This window comes from Capricornis sumatraensis, chromosome 7, assembly GCF_032405125.1.
Source record: "Capricornis sumatraensis isolate serow.1 chromosome 7, serow.2, whole genome shotgun sequence".
NCBI lineage: Eukaryota > Metazoa > Chordata > Mammalia > Artiodactyla > Bovidae > Capricornis > Capricornis sumatraensis.
Genome location: NC_091075.1, coordinates 64,918,283 through 64,932,985, shown reverse-complemented (window position 1 = coordinate 64,932,985; position 14,703 = coordinate 64,918,283). Strand labels below are relative to the sequence as shown.

General features: G+C 39.9%; 1 pseudogene; it reads right to left on the bottom strand.

Moving 5' to 3' along the window:
* Window positions 1–4,152: 4,152 nt before the first annotated feature.
* Window positions 4,153–5,672, bottom strand: LOC138082341 (heterogeneous nuclear ribonucleoprotein K pseudogene; annotated as a pseudogene).
* Window positions 5,673–14,703: the final 9,031 nt, after the last annotated feature.

The following is a 14,703-nucleotide window of genomic DNA, read 5'->3' as shown; positions in this document are numbered from 1 at the left end:
ATCGAAAAGCAACAGAGTTCCAGAAAAATATCTACTTCTGCTTTATTGACCACGCCAAAGCCTTTGGCTGTGTGGATCACAACAAACTGTGGAAAATTCTTAAAGAGTTAGGAATACCAGACCACCTTAACTGCTTCTTGAGAAATCTGTATACAGGTCAAGAAGCAACAATTAGAACTGGACATGGAACAACAGACTGATTCCAAATTGGGAAAGGAGTATGTCAGGGCTGTATATTGTCACCTTGCTTATTTAACTTACATGCAGAGTACATCATGTGAAATGCCAGGCTGGATGAAACACAAGTTGGAATCAAGATTGCCAGGAGAAATATCGATAACCTCATATATGCAGATACCACCCTTATGGCAGAAAGTGAAGAAGAACTAAAGAGCCTCTTGATGAAAGTGAAGGAGGAGAGTAAAACAGTTGGCTTAAAACTCAACATTCAGAAGACTAAGGTCACGCCATCTGGTCCCAGCACTGCATGGCAAATAGAAGGGGAAAAGTGGAAATAGTGAAATATTTTATTTTCTTGGGCTCTAAAATCACTGCAGACAGTAACTGCAGCCATGAAAATAAAAGACACTTGCTTCTTGAAAGAAAAGCTATGACAAACCTAGACAGCATATTAAAAAGCACAGCCTCACTTTGCTGACAAAGGTCTGTATAGTCAAAGCTATAATTTTTCCAGTAGTCATATACACGTGTGAGGGTTGGAACATAAAGAAGGCTAAGTGCCAAAGAACTGACGCTTTCGAATTGTGGTGCTGGAGAAGACTCTTCAGAGTCCCTTGGATTGCAAGGAGATCAAACCATTCAGTCCTAAGCAAAATCAATCCTGAATATTCATTGGAAGAACTGATGCTGAAGCTGAAGCTCCAGTACTTTGGCACCTGATGCCAAGAATCCACTCACTGAAAAATACCCTGATGTTGGGAAAGTTCAAAAGCAGGAGGGGGCGACAGAGGATGAGAGGGTTGGACGGCATCACCAACTCAGTGGCTATGAATCTGAACAAACTCCACGTGATAAGGAAGGTTAGGGAAGCCTGCTGTTGCTGCTGCTGCTGCTAAGTCACTCAGTCATGTCCGACTCTGTGCGACCCCACAGACAGCGGCCCACCAGGCTCCCCCGTCCCTGGGATTCTCCAGGCAAGAACACTGGAGTGGGTTGCCATTTCCTTCTCCAATGCATGAAAGTGAAAAGTGAAAGTGAAGTCGCTTAGTTGTGTCTGACTCTTAGCGACGCCGTGGACTGCAGCCTACCAGGCTCCTCCGTCCATGGGATTTTCCAGGCAAGAGTGCTGGAGTGGATTGCCATTGTCTTCTCCGCAGGGAAGCCTGGTGTGCTGCAATTCATGGGATTGTAAGGAGCTGGACGCGACTTAGTGATTGAGCAGCAACAACAACAGAGAAGAGAGTGAAAATAATCCTGAGATGCCAACAAATATGGTCAGTTAAGTTCAAACTGATTTATTTCCATAATTTCAATTGTAATGATCATTGAATAGATACCATTTTGAAGACTGTATCTAGGAGGGTTGACTGTTCTCTCTACTTTTTTCTCCCCTATCTATGTTTGTAACAGCCCTCATTAACTGAATGATTTTGTTGATGACAAAACCATTGGTTTTAAGTTGTTTCTTATATGGTCTCTGGTCCATATTTCATCTTTCTTCATTTCTATATATTCAACTATAAAATGCAAAATTAATGCTAATTTTATTAGAATGTGATGAGGATTAGTTATACAAATGTCTAGAAAATTCCACAATGATGAATAATTTTTGAATTAATAAATGATTTTACTGAAAATATCCTCACTCTAAGTCCCCCCTTTTTATTCTAGAAATGTACAGTGGAGAAATTCAGAATGTAATTGTAAAGTCAAAAATGGGTATGTGCAGTATTTCTGTTTTTAATGTCTATTATTTGAATGAGAAAAGAGTAAACAGAACTAATAGAAGAATAGCATTCAGTCACTGAAATGTAGTTAATGTGATTTAAGCAACTAATAAAATGCTCAGATATAGGCTTAGTGTATCCTCTGCACTGTCTCCTGTAACCATGACTGCCATTCTTTACAATCATACTAGAAAAATGCAGGCCATGATGCTTGTTTGTTTAAAATACAAGTCCCACAATAGACAAAGCAGGGGTATATTATTAATGCAGAAGTACACATCTTTATGCTAGTTCAATAAATGGCTGCCAAAGGAAGAGATTAAGAGGTTGCTACAGAAAAGGCAATTTTAATTTAGTTGTAGGTCCATCACTAAATAGACTAGGAAGGAATCAAAGATTAACAACTCCCCCCAGACTTGCTAGATGATAATGATAACTCTCTATGTGATAATGGATGATGTGGATACAACATAAGATAGCAGTAGGAAGTAAATATTACAATGCAGACTCCATTATATTCTTAGCACATAAGCAGGCAGGCAGATTTGAGTTATGTTTACACACTGATAGTATTCCTGTATGTATCTAGGAAACAGATTATTAGAATCAGATAACTGCCTCTAGAAAAAAATACTAGTTTAAGCATTTGGCTTGGTCTCATGACAATTACTGTAATATTCATCATCATTAGGTTATTTTATAAATAAGATAAGCTTAACACATTAGTTTTTCATGATCTTAATTCTAAACTGGACTGTGAAATTGCCATACTATCTTGTTTCTGTTTACATTAGCCTCTTTAAAAAATGTGATGTGAAATTTTGTGTGCTTATTCTAAAATATCTAAATAGGCTAAATGTTAGTCACTCAATTGTATCCAACTCTTTGCGACCCCATGGGCTGCAGCCCACCAGGCTCCTCTGTCCATAAAATTCTGCCAGCAAGAATATTGGACTGAGGTGCCATTCCCTTCTTGAGGAGATCGTCCCAAACCAGGGATTGAACCCAGGTCCTATGTCTCCTGAACTGACAGATTCTTTGCCACTGAGCCACCTGGGAGGTTCAAAAGACAAATTTTAATTAGGACAAATTTAAAACATATATATATGACCCCATGAATCGCAGCACGCCAGGCCTTCCTGTCCATCACAAACTCCTGGAGTTTACCCAAACTCATGTACATAGAGTTGGCGATGCCATCTAGCCATCTCATCCTCTGTCGCCCCCTTCTCCTGCTGCCCCCAATCCCTCCCAGCATCAGGGTCTTTTTCAGTGAGCCAGTTCTTCATATGAGGTGGCCAAAGTATTGGAGTTTCAGCCTCAGCATCAGTCCTTCCAATGAACACCCAGATTGGATCCCCTTTAGGATGGACTGGTTGGATCTCCTTGCAGTTCAAGTGACTCTCAAGAGTCTTCTCCAACACCACAGTTCAAAAGCAGCAATTCTCCGATGCTCAGCTTTCTTCACAGTCCAACTCTCACATCCATCATGACTACTGGAAAAACCATAGCCTTGACTAGACGGACCTTTGTTGGCAAAGTAAACTCTCTGCTTTTTAATATGCTGTCTAGGCTGGTCATAACTTTCCTTCTAAGGAGAAAGCGTCTTTTAATTTCATGGCTGCAGTCACCATCTGCAGTGATTTTGGAGCCCCCAAAAATAAAGTCTGACACTATTTCCACTGTTTCCCCATCTATTTGCCATGAAGTGATAGGACCAGATACCATGATCTTAGTTTTCTTCTTTTTTTTGTCCGATTCACCAAATTTATTTTTAAAATCATAAAACTTTTCTTACAAAAGAGCATTACATTCTGCACACTGCTCTGAATAAATGCCAGGGGCATATGGACTACTGTTACTTTCCCTCCCTGTCCCACCACCCCAAATGTTACAGTGACCACAAGGCAAAGTGTTCATAATAATTACATGGGGGGACTTCTTTAAACCACCAACAATGAACAAAAATTAAAATTCACTCACTCTGCTGCTGCTTCAAAATTTCAATGTTAGTTTTTGCATACCCTCCCCCACCCCCACCCTGTTTGTAAAGAACTAAAACATTACATCTGGTGAACAGGAAAGATTTCACTACACCTCAAATGCAGAACACCTATGAAGCATAGGAATGTTGGCTATTTAAACAGAAGCAGATTAAAAAAAAAAAAAAAAGATGCAGGACTCCTTCAGTTCTTCACTAGCCTTGGAGAAACTTTCCAGAATACTGCTTCACACTATAAAAAAGAAAAAGTATCTTGCATTAGAATCTTTCAACATCTCCATACTGCTTCACACTGTTCTGCAGCAAATACTGTGCATTCTGTATCTGGTCCTGTGTTCCTGGAATGGTAATGATCCGATCTTCAGATCCTTTTAAAGGCTCATCAATTTTGATCGAAGCTCCTGATTCATGATGGATTTGTTTAATCCACTGACCACCTTTGCCAATAATAGATCCAGCTAAATCTTTGGGAATAGTTACTTTTGTACTAATAATAGGTCCACCAAGGTCACCATATGAGCCACAACCCCCTGCAAAGGAATAATCATATCCAGAGCCACCCTGTGGTTCATAAGCCATCTGCTTATGAACTCTGATGGGCTCCATGTATCTACTGCAGAGTCCCAGGTTTCATCAGCACTGAAACCAACCATGCCGTCATAACGGTCTCCAGGTCTTCCTCTTCTGTCATAGGCCATTAGATCTCCTCCTCTAGGTGGTGGTGGTGGTGGAAGAGGAAGATTCCGAGCTCTACTATCTCCCTGGCCGCCTCGTCCAGGAGAGGGTGGAGGAATTCCTTGACAAGAGCTCATATCATCATAATCTCTTCTGGAGGGAGGCATGGGACGCCCACCTCGACCAGGTGGCATTCTGTCAAAATCATCTCTTCCCCGCCTGGGAAATCCCACAGGATGTCCACGGTGGTCATCAAACATCATTGTAAAACCACCATAATCATAGGTTTCATCATAAAAATTGGGATCATAAGGCTGAGTGCATCCTTTGATGGGAGACTCTCATATAATATCAAGGATGATCTTTATGCACTCTACAAACCTATCACGTTTTCCTCCGATAAGAACAACTCTGTTGGTAGATTGAGGACAACATTTCTGGAAAAGCTTGATTGTTGTCTGAGTGTTCTCTCGAAGTTCTTTGATTTTAGCACCTTTGACTCCAATAATTCCTCCTGCCAGACTCTGATGAATCAAGTCTCAACTCGCAGTCAAAGTCGCTTCCTTTATAGTGTTTTAAGTTAAGCATTCTACAGCATCAGATTGCAGTGGGTGATGGCAACTGCAGGCCCTCTTCCAAGGTAGGGATGATTTTCTTCAGAATTTCTCCAATCATTTCAATATCAGCACTGATACTCAATATGCGCTTGGGGCCACTGCTGTCTGGGACTGAAACACTGGCATTGTAGTCTGTACGGAGAGCCTTAATATTCTTGCCTCCTTTTCCAATCACTGCCCCAGCATTCTTGCTCTGAAGCAGAATGCATAATTCAACCATCTCATCAGTGTTTCTAGAGCTTTTAAAAGCTCGTTCCTCCTCCATATCTTCAGCAGGGTGTTTACCGAATTCGACATTGGTTTCCGCATTGGGAAAGGTTTCTTCTGGCTGTTCAGCTTCCATTTTCTTGTATTCAAGGGACACACCAATCAATTATTAAATATATCCTTCCAGGGCAGAACTGAAGTGTTCTGGGCTGCACCAACTGACACCATAGTGCTGTAGTAGCCCGGCAAGTGTACCGTCCCTATGCCGCCGCCAATCTTAGTTTTCTGAATGTTGAGCTTTAAGCCAACTTTTTCACCCTCCTCTTTCACTTTCATCAAGAGGCTTTTTAGTTCCTCTTCACTTTCTGCCATAAGGGTGGTGTCATCTGCATATCTGAGGTTATTGGTATTTCTCCCAGCAATCTTGATTCCAGCTTGTGCTTCTTCCAGCCCAGCATTTCTGATGATGTACTCTGCATAGAAGTTAAATAAGCAGGGTGACAATATACATCCTTGACATACTCTTTTCCCTATTTGGAACCAGTCTATTGTTCCATGTCCAGTTCTAACTGTTGCTTCCTGACCTGCATACAGGTTTCTCAAGAGGCAGGTCAGGTGGTCTGGTATTCCCATCTCTTTCAGAATTTTCCACAGTTTATTGTGATCCACACAGTCAAAGGCTTTGGCACAGTCAATAAAGCAGAAATAGATACTTTTCTGGAACTCTCTTGCTTTTTTGATGACCCAGCGGATGTAGACAATTTGATCTCTGGTTCCTCTGCCTTTTCTAAAACCAGCTTGAAAATCTCGTCAACACCCAAATCAGATTGATTATATTCTTTTCAGCCAAAGATGGAGAAGCTCTATACAGTCAGCAAAAACAAGACTGGGAGCTGACTGTGGCTCAGATAATGAACTTCTTATTGCCAAATTCAGACTTAAATTGAAGAAAGTAGGGAAAACCACTAGACCATTCAGGTATGACCTAAATCATATCCCTTATGATTTTACAGTGGAAGTGAGAAATTGATTTAAGGGACTAGATTTGATAGACAGAGTGCCTGATGAACTATGGATGGAGGTTTGTGACATTGTACAGGAGACAGGTATCAAGACCATCCCAGTGGAAAAGAAATGCAGAAAAACAAAATGGCTGTCTGAGGAGGACTTACAGACAGGTGTGAAAAGAAGAGGAGTGAAAAGCAAAGGAGAAAAGGAAAAATATAAGCATCTGAATGCAGAGCTCCAAAGAAGAGCAAGGAGAGATAAGAAGGCCTTCCTCAGCAATCAATGCAAAGAAATAGAGGAAAACAACAGAATGGGAAAAACTAGAGATCTCTTCAAGAAAATTAGAGATATCAAGGAAACATTTCATGCAAAGATGGGCTCAATAAAGGACTGAAATGGTATGGACCTAACAGAGGCAGAAGATATTAAGAAGAGGTGGCAAGAACACACAGAAGAACTGTACAAAAAAGATCCTCATGACCCAGATAATCACGATGGTGTGACCAGTCACCTAGAGCCAGACATCCTGGAATGTGAAGTCAAGTGGGCCTTAGGAAGCATCCCTACGAACAAAGCTAGTGGAGGTGATGCAATTCCAGTTGAGCTATTTCAAATCCTGAAAGATGATGCTGTGAAAGTGTTGCACTCAATATGCCAGCAAATTTGGAAAACTCAGCAGTGGCCACAGGACTGGAAAATGTCAGTTTGCATTCCAATCCCAAAGAAACGCAATGCCAAAGAATGCTCAAACTACCGTGCAATTACACTCATCTCACACGTTAGTAAAGTAATCCTCAGAATTCTCCAAGCCAGGCTTCAGTAATACGTGAAGTGTGAACTTCCAGATCATAGAATCAGCAGTTTAGAGTGGCACCCATTCATTAGCTCCTGGTAATGTGGGTCAGAAGTCCACCCAGCATGGGAAGATTCTCTACTCAGAGGATTTCAAAAGTGAAACCAGGCACTGAGTGGATGAGTTCTTGTCTGAGGGCTTGAGGGAAATATATGCTCTCATTAGCCCATTCAGGTTGTTTGTTTCTTTTTCTAAAAAAAAAATTATTGATTTATTTTTTAATTTTTTAAATTTATTTTTATCTTTAATTGGAGGATAATTGCTTTCCAATCTTGTGTTGGTTTCTGCTATACAATAACAGGAATCAGCCAGTTTGTTCAGTTGCTCAGTTGTGTGTGACTGTTTGCGACCCCATGGACTGAAGCACACCAGGCTTGCTCATCCTTCACCATCTCCCGGAGCTTGCTCAAACTCATGTCCATCGAGTGAGTGATGCCATCCAACTATCTCATCCCCTGTCATCCCCTTCTTCTCCTGCCTTCAATCTTTCCCAGCATCAGGGTATTTTCCAATAAGTCAACTCTTTGCATCCAGTGGCCAAAGTATTGGAGTTTCAGCTTTAGCATCTGTCCTTCCAGTGAATATTCAGGACTGATATCCTTTAGGATGGACTGGTTGGATTTCCTTGCAGTCCAAGGGACTCTCAAGAGTCTTCTCCCAACACCACATTTCAAAGGCATCAATTCTTTGGCACTCAGCCTCCTTTATGGTCCACATCCATACATGATTAGTGGGGAAACCATAGCTTTGACTATAGAGACCTTTGTTGGCAAAGTAATGTCTGTGCTTTTTAATCAGCCACAATTTTATGTATATCCTCTCCCTCTTGAGCTTCCCTCCCACTCCTGCATCCCACCCATCTAAATCATCACAGAGCGCCAGACTGGACTCCCTGTGTTATATAGCAGCTTCCCATCAGTTAAGTATTTGCATATGGTAGTGTATATATATGTTAATGCTACTCTCTGATTCTTCCCACCCTCTCCTTCCCTTGCTGTGTCCACAAGTCTGTACATCTGTCTCTCTATTCCTGTCCCACAAATAGGTTTATCAGTACCATTTTTCTAGATTCCACATATATGCATTAATGTATGGTATGTTGGCAGAATTCTTTTCCTTGTAGCTGTAGGACTGAAGTCCTAATTCCCTTGGTGACTGTCTGCCAGGGGTCATTTTCAGCCCCCATAAATTGTCAGCATTCTTTACATGTGATCCGCTCCATATTCAAAGCTAGCTATCTCCTTCATGGTGAATCCACCTCACAGTTTGAATCTCTGCTTTCTCTATCTCTGACATTTTAGACTCATATTTAAAGGGCTCATGTAAAGGTCAGGCCACTAAGACAATCTACCTATCTTAAGGTTTGGGACTTTAATTTCATCTGTAAAATCTTTTCTTTGCAGCAACTAGATCAATGTTTGATTAAATAATTGGAGGAGGTTGTGAATATACCAAAGGAAACAAGAATTTTGGAGGTTGTCTTAGAATTCTACCTACCACATGGCATAGAGATGGTCAGAATAGATGGAAGCTGGGAAAAACATGAAGTCAGTTTTTCCTAAAGCCATTTGGAACCTACTTTCAACAATTGTTGAGAATCACTTGCTGTGAATACTCTAATTCTCTATGCTAATTTGATTCTTAGTCTTATTACATTCTTAAATTTATCTTCCTTTAACCTGAATTCATCACTGTTCACTTTATATTTTGCATTATATGTAAGAAATATCATATTCTTTGGGGAAAGAGGTTGGAGAATAAACATATTTTAAAAGAGGCCTCTGTTTCTAGGACTCCATTTTCTCTGAAGTTTTATTAAAAAATTGTGATCTTATCAAGTGGAAAAGAAGTGATATGAAGAAAGTAGGGAGAAGCTATTAGGTCATTTTGCTTGGAGAAAAAAATGCATGGCTGTTTAGCAAAGGATATAGACTTCACTTCTCTCTCAAAGCTCTTTGAAAATGAGATAAATAATTAACTAGCCAGTATAATTTAGCTATTAATTTTACTGGAGGAAAGGATTTTACTAGAAAATAATTTTACTTCTATAGTCCTAGATTTAAAAAAAATATATATATATATATTCATTAACTGTTGGATAATAATTATAAAAGTTGCAATAAAAAAAGAAATTAAAATACTTGAAAGTTTATATGCAGTGGTTTTACAGTGCCTAGAAATTTTTGTTGTTGTTCAGTCACCCAGTCATGTCTGACTCTCTGCGACCCCATGGACTGCAGCACCCCAAGCCTCCCTGTCACAATACTGTTCTTTGCAGCACTGGATTTTACTTTCATCACCAAACACATCCAAAACTGAGCATCGTATACTCTTTGGCCAGGCCTCTTCATTCATTCTGGGGCTCTAGGTAATTATCCTCTGCTCTTCCCCAGTAGCACCTTCAGACCTGAGGGACACATCTTTGGTGTCATATCTTTTGGCCTTTTATACAGCTCATGAGGTTTTCACAGCGAGTATACTGGGGTGGTTTGTCTTTTCCTCCTCCAGCGGACCACATTTTGTCAGAACTCTCTGCTATGACCCATCGTCTTTGGTGGCTCTGCACGATATGGCTCATAGCTTCATTGCATTACACAAGCCCCTTTGCCATGACAAGGCTGTAGTCAATGAAGGGGACCTAGAAATTATGTGGCTTAAAGGAATAAAGATGAAATAAATATGGAGTATTTTTAAAATATACTTGATATGTACCAAATAGCTTTCTAGGGAAGGGCAGAAGAAACACTGTCTTTGAGCCCATGAAATGTTTATTTATTCCAGAAAAACACTGGAATTAGATTTCAGCTTTGAGTGTCTAGAATCTTTTTCAATTCAAAAATAACAAAACTGCATGCTTCAGTAACACTGATCTATTGAAATTAGATACTGTGAAAGTTTCAAGTTGAAAGAGAGTTTGTGATTGATGGATGTGAAAGGTATCATCTTTCCATAATGCTCAATCTTTCTTCATCTGGGAATAGAATAATTTCAGCAAGAATTATGCTCTGCTGGCAACTTTAGGGAAAACAAAACAAAACTGAACTTAGGATTCCTAAAAGTAGTGATGTATTTTTAAAAACAAACACTCTGCAGGAAAAAAAAATCAATTAGTTTAACTCACCTAATCAATTAGTTTAACTCACTAGCCTGTGTGTGTGTGAGAAACAGAGAGAGAGAGAGAAGAGAAACATAGGTTAAAATATTGGTTTATATGTTTGTAACTTAGATGAGTACTGGGAAGTCATCCCCTACCGTATTTCTTTTTGGTTACATCATTTGTCAAAATAATTGCCTTCTTATGTGGATGATGTATTGTTTTTCTTGGGAAGATAGCCTTGGGAACTGGAAAAATGTAGATTTTGATGCTACATAATGCTATTTGAATTTCTCTGGAGAGGTAAGTAGAAGTGGAAAAATAAAGTCTAAGGAAAAAGAATATATTCTTAAAAAAAGATCTTGATTCTCAGTTTGAATGTAAACATACCAATTTGGAGAGAAGATTTTTTTTTTGGGAAACATTAGACATTCAGAGATATTAATTAATTTTATTTCAAAGTAAATGATGACTGACAATACAATGTCCTCAAAGTAATTGACAGAGAATTCCTCCAGTACAGGGAGATATATGGGTACACACGCACACATGAAAATATATCTAAGTCACTCAGTCATATCTGACTCTTTGCAACTCTGTGGACTGTAGCCCACCAGGATCCTCTGTTCATGGGATTTTCCAGGCAAGAATATGGGAGTAGATTGCCAATTCCTTCTCCAGGGGATCTTACCTGACTGGGGACTGAACCTGCGTCTCCTGTGTTTTCTGCATTGCAGGCTGATTCTTTACCCACTGAGCTATTGAGGAAGCCACCTATTCAGGTGTATATATATATTTATATCTTGATTTATGATTAATAATGGCATTATAAATAAATTATAGAATGAGCCATGTGCGAACATACATTTATTCTAAAGATGTTTTTAGGACTTTAAAATATTTAGTGTATTACATATTGGACACTGGAGACAAAGATAAGCTAAAGACATAGGCTTGGGAATATGGAGACAAGGGCATGACCATGAGCTTTGTCACCAGCTCCAAGGCTTTCAGTAAGTTGTTAAAACTTGTTTAGAGTCTGTTTCCCTATACGTCAAGTGGGGCAAGTAATGCTTCATGCATAGACATTTTGTGAGGGTTCACTTCATGTGGTCAGCAAATATTTATTAAGTGCCAACTGATTCAAGGATGATCATAAGCACAAGGCGGGAAAGAAATGGGTAAAAAAGAGATAAATATCAGTCTTCTCAGGAGGCTTATATTCCAACAAATTAAATACAATGGTGTGTGCATGTATGCTAAGCTGCTTCAGTTGTGTCTGACTCTTTGTGACCCCACAGACTGGGTAGTCTGTCAGGCTCCTCCATCCATGGGATTCTACAGGCAAGACTGCTGGAGTGGGTTCCCATGCCATCCTCCAGGGGATCTTCCTGATCCAGGGATTGAACCTGTATGTCCTGTGGCTTCTGCAGGTAGATTCTTCACTGCTGAGTCACTGAGGGAGCCCAAATAAAATGGTATGTAATATATAAAATCTAGAACATCAGTGACTTGCATCAGAGTCATTTAGTAAGTGAGAACTATGATGATTTCATTGGTTTTAATAAGGATATATCTTAATGAAAAAGATTACACACCTATATAAAATTTAGAAAAAATAATTTCATTGACACAGAAAAGACTTTTTCACTTCAAGATTTTAGTTGCTTTTCGTAGTCAAGAATAATTCTGCTTTATTGACTACGCCAAAGCCTTTGACTGTGTGGATCATTACAAACTGTGGAAATTCAAGAGATGGGAATACCAGACCACCTTACCTGCCTCTTGAGAAATCTGTATGCAGGTCAAGAAGCAACAGTTAAAACTGGACATGGACCAACAGACCAGTTCCAAAATGAGAAAAAAGTATGTCAAGGCTGTATATTGTCACCCTGCTTATTTAACTTATATGCAGAATGCATCATGTGAAATTCTGGGCTGAATGAAGCACAAGCTAGAATCAAAATTGACAGGGTAAATATCAATAACCTCAGATATGCAGATAACACCACCCTTATGGCAGAAAGTGAAGAAGAACTAAAGAGCCTCTTGATGAAAGTGAAAGTGGAGAGTGAAAAAGTTGGCTTAAAGCTCAACATTCAGGAAACTAAGATCATGGCATCTAGTTCCATCACTTCATGGCAAATAGATGGGGAAATAATGAAAACAGTGAAACACTTTATTTTGGGCGGCTCCAAAATCACTGCAGATTGGTGACTGCAGCCAAGAAATTAAAAGTCATTTGCTCCTTGGAAGAAAAATGACCAACCTAGACAACGTATTAAATGCAGAGACATTACTTTGCCAACAAAGTCTGTCTAGTCAAAACTATGGTATTTCCAGTAGTCATGTATGGATGTGAGAGTTGGACTATAAGGAAAGCTGAGTGTTGAAGAGTTGATGCTTTTGAACTGTGGTGTTGGAGAAGACTCTTGAGAGTCCCTTGGACATCAAGGAGATCCAAGCAGTCCATCCTAAAGGAAACCAGTCCTGAATATTCATTGGAAGGATTGATGCTGAAGCTGAAACTCCAATACTTTGGCTAGCTGATGTGAAGAACGGACTCATTGGAAAAGACTTTGATGCTGGGAGGGATTGAGGGCAGGAGGAGAAGGGGACGACCGAGGATGAGATGGCTGGATGGCATCACCGACTTGATGGACATGAGTTTGAGCAAGCCCCCCATAGTCGGTAAAGTACAAGGAAGTGTAGTGTGCTGCAGTCCCTGGTCTCGCAGAATCAGAGACAACTGAGCAACTGAACTGAACTGAGTCAAGAATCTTTTGAAAAGCATTCAAGTTGGGGTTCCTCATTGACCTCTAACTACAGTAATTCCACTATAAAACTAGCTAGATGAGTAGCGCCAGAAGAGAAGTGACTGCAGGTAACAAATGGAAATGCAAATCATCTCTATTTTCCCACCATGTCTGTATCAAAATCATGTTTTGATGGCCTTCCAAACACTGGAGGAAAATATACATATTAGTTGAGGAGGAGGTAGAATAATGCCCCATTTGCTAAGATAGAAAGGTTAACAGTTTAACACAGCTGTGGCTCTCCTGTGAGAATTAACGTAGGATGCTAGAGTATCATTATTCATCATTTTGAATGTACAAATCTGGCCTCATTAATCAAGGTGAGACAAAGCTGATCACTTATTATCACTGTAAATCTTGGATTTAAAATAACTAGCATGTTGAATATACTTTTGAGTCTGGTCAAATTGGAAAGGCTCATTTTGAAACTTGAAAGCTATACCACATGTAAATTATTAGCAGTTTCAAAAAACATTTCAGAAGAGAATATATTTATCCTATATCAAGAAAATGTTCAACAAGATAGAGTACAGTTTACATCTAAGAGACCACAGTGAACAAATGTCCGTGAACATATAATAAAGAAAACAAGGATCATACAATATTTAAATATCACTAAGCAAATCCATGGACTTCCCCATTGGCTCAGCGGTAAAGAATCTGCATGCAGTGCAGGAGCCCCGGAAGACGCGGGTTCCCTTCTTGGGTTGGGAAGATCTTGTGGAGGAGGGCATTGCCACCCTCTCCAGTATTCTTGCCTGAAGAATCCCATGGAGAGAAGAGCCTGATGGGCTACAGTCCACAGGGTTGCAAAGAGCCGGACATGACTGAAGCACCTGAGCGCAAGCAGAAGCACAAGCAAACCCAGAGTACTTTCTGCTGAGTGACACTGAGTGTCACATACTCACCTGAAGCAATGTTAAGATTCAACAGATGTAGACAACAAAGAAAGACAAACCTTTAGGATTTAGCCTCGTGAGAAACTTCCTTAAGCTTGGCCTGCCTGCAAGCTTGCTGTGTGCCTGCTGAGCTTATCTGCCTTTTGTAAGAATACTGAGATAAATTGTGGGGAAAATCTTGGGTTATACGTGCTTAAATGATAGTTTACTTCCCTGGTAGTAATTTGGATTTTATATGGAAGCATTAATTTTTTAAAGTCCCTAAGGTGGGATTTGCTATTTGCCTCATTAATATCAATAAAACCAAAATTACACATAAAACAACTTACTGTTCAAGTAGAGCATGAGATCAATGAACACAAGGACTTCTCTGTATTAGTTAGCATTCTCTCCCTAGCTCTCATCCTGTGCCTTAGATAGTACTCATTTTGGGCTTGTTCAATAAATGGATGAACAAATAAATGGATCGGTTCAGTTCAGTTCAGTTCAGTCACTCAGTCGTGTCCGACTCTTTGCGACCCCATGAATCGCAGCACACCAGGCCTCCCTGTCCATCACCAACTCCTGGAGTTCACTCAGATTCATGTCCATCGAGTCAGTGATGGCATCCAGCCATCTCATCCTC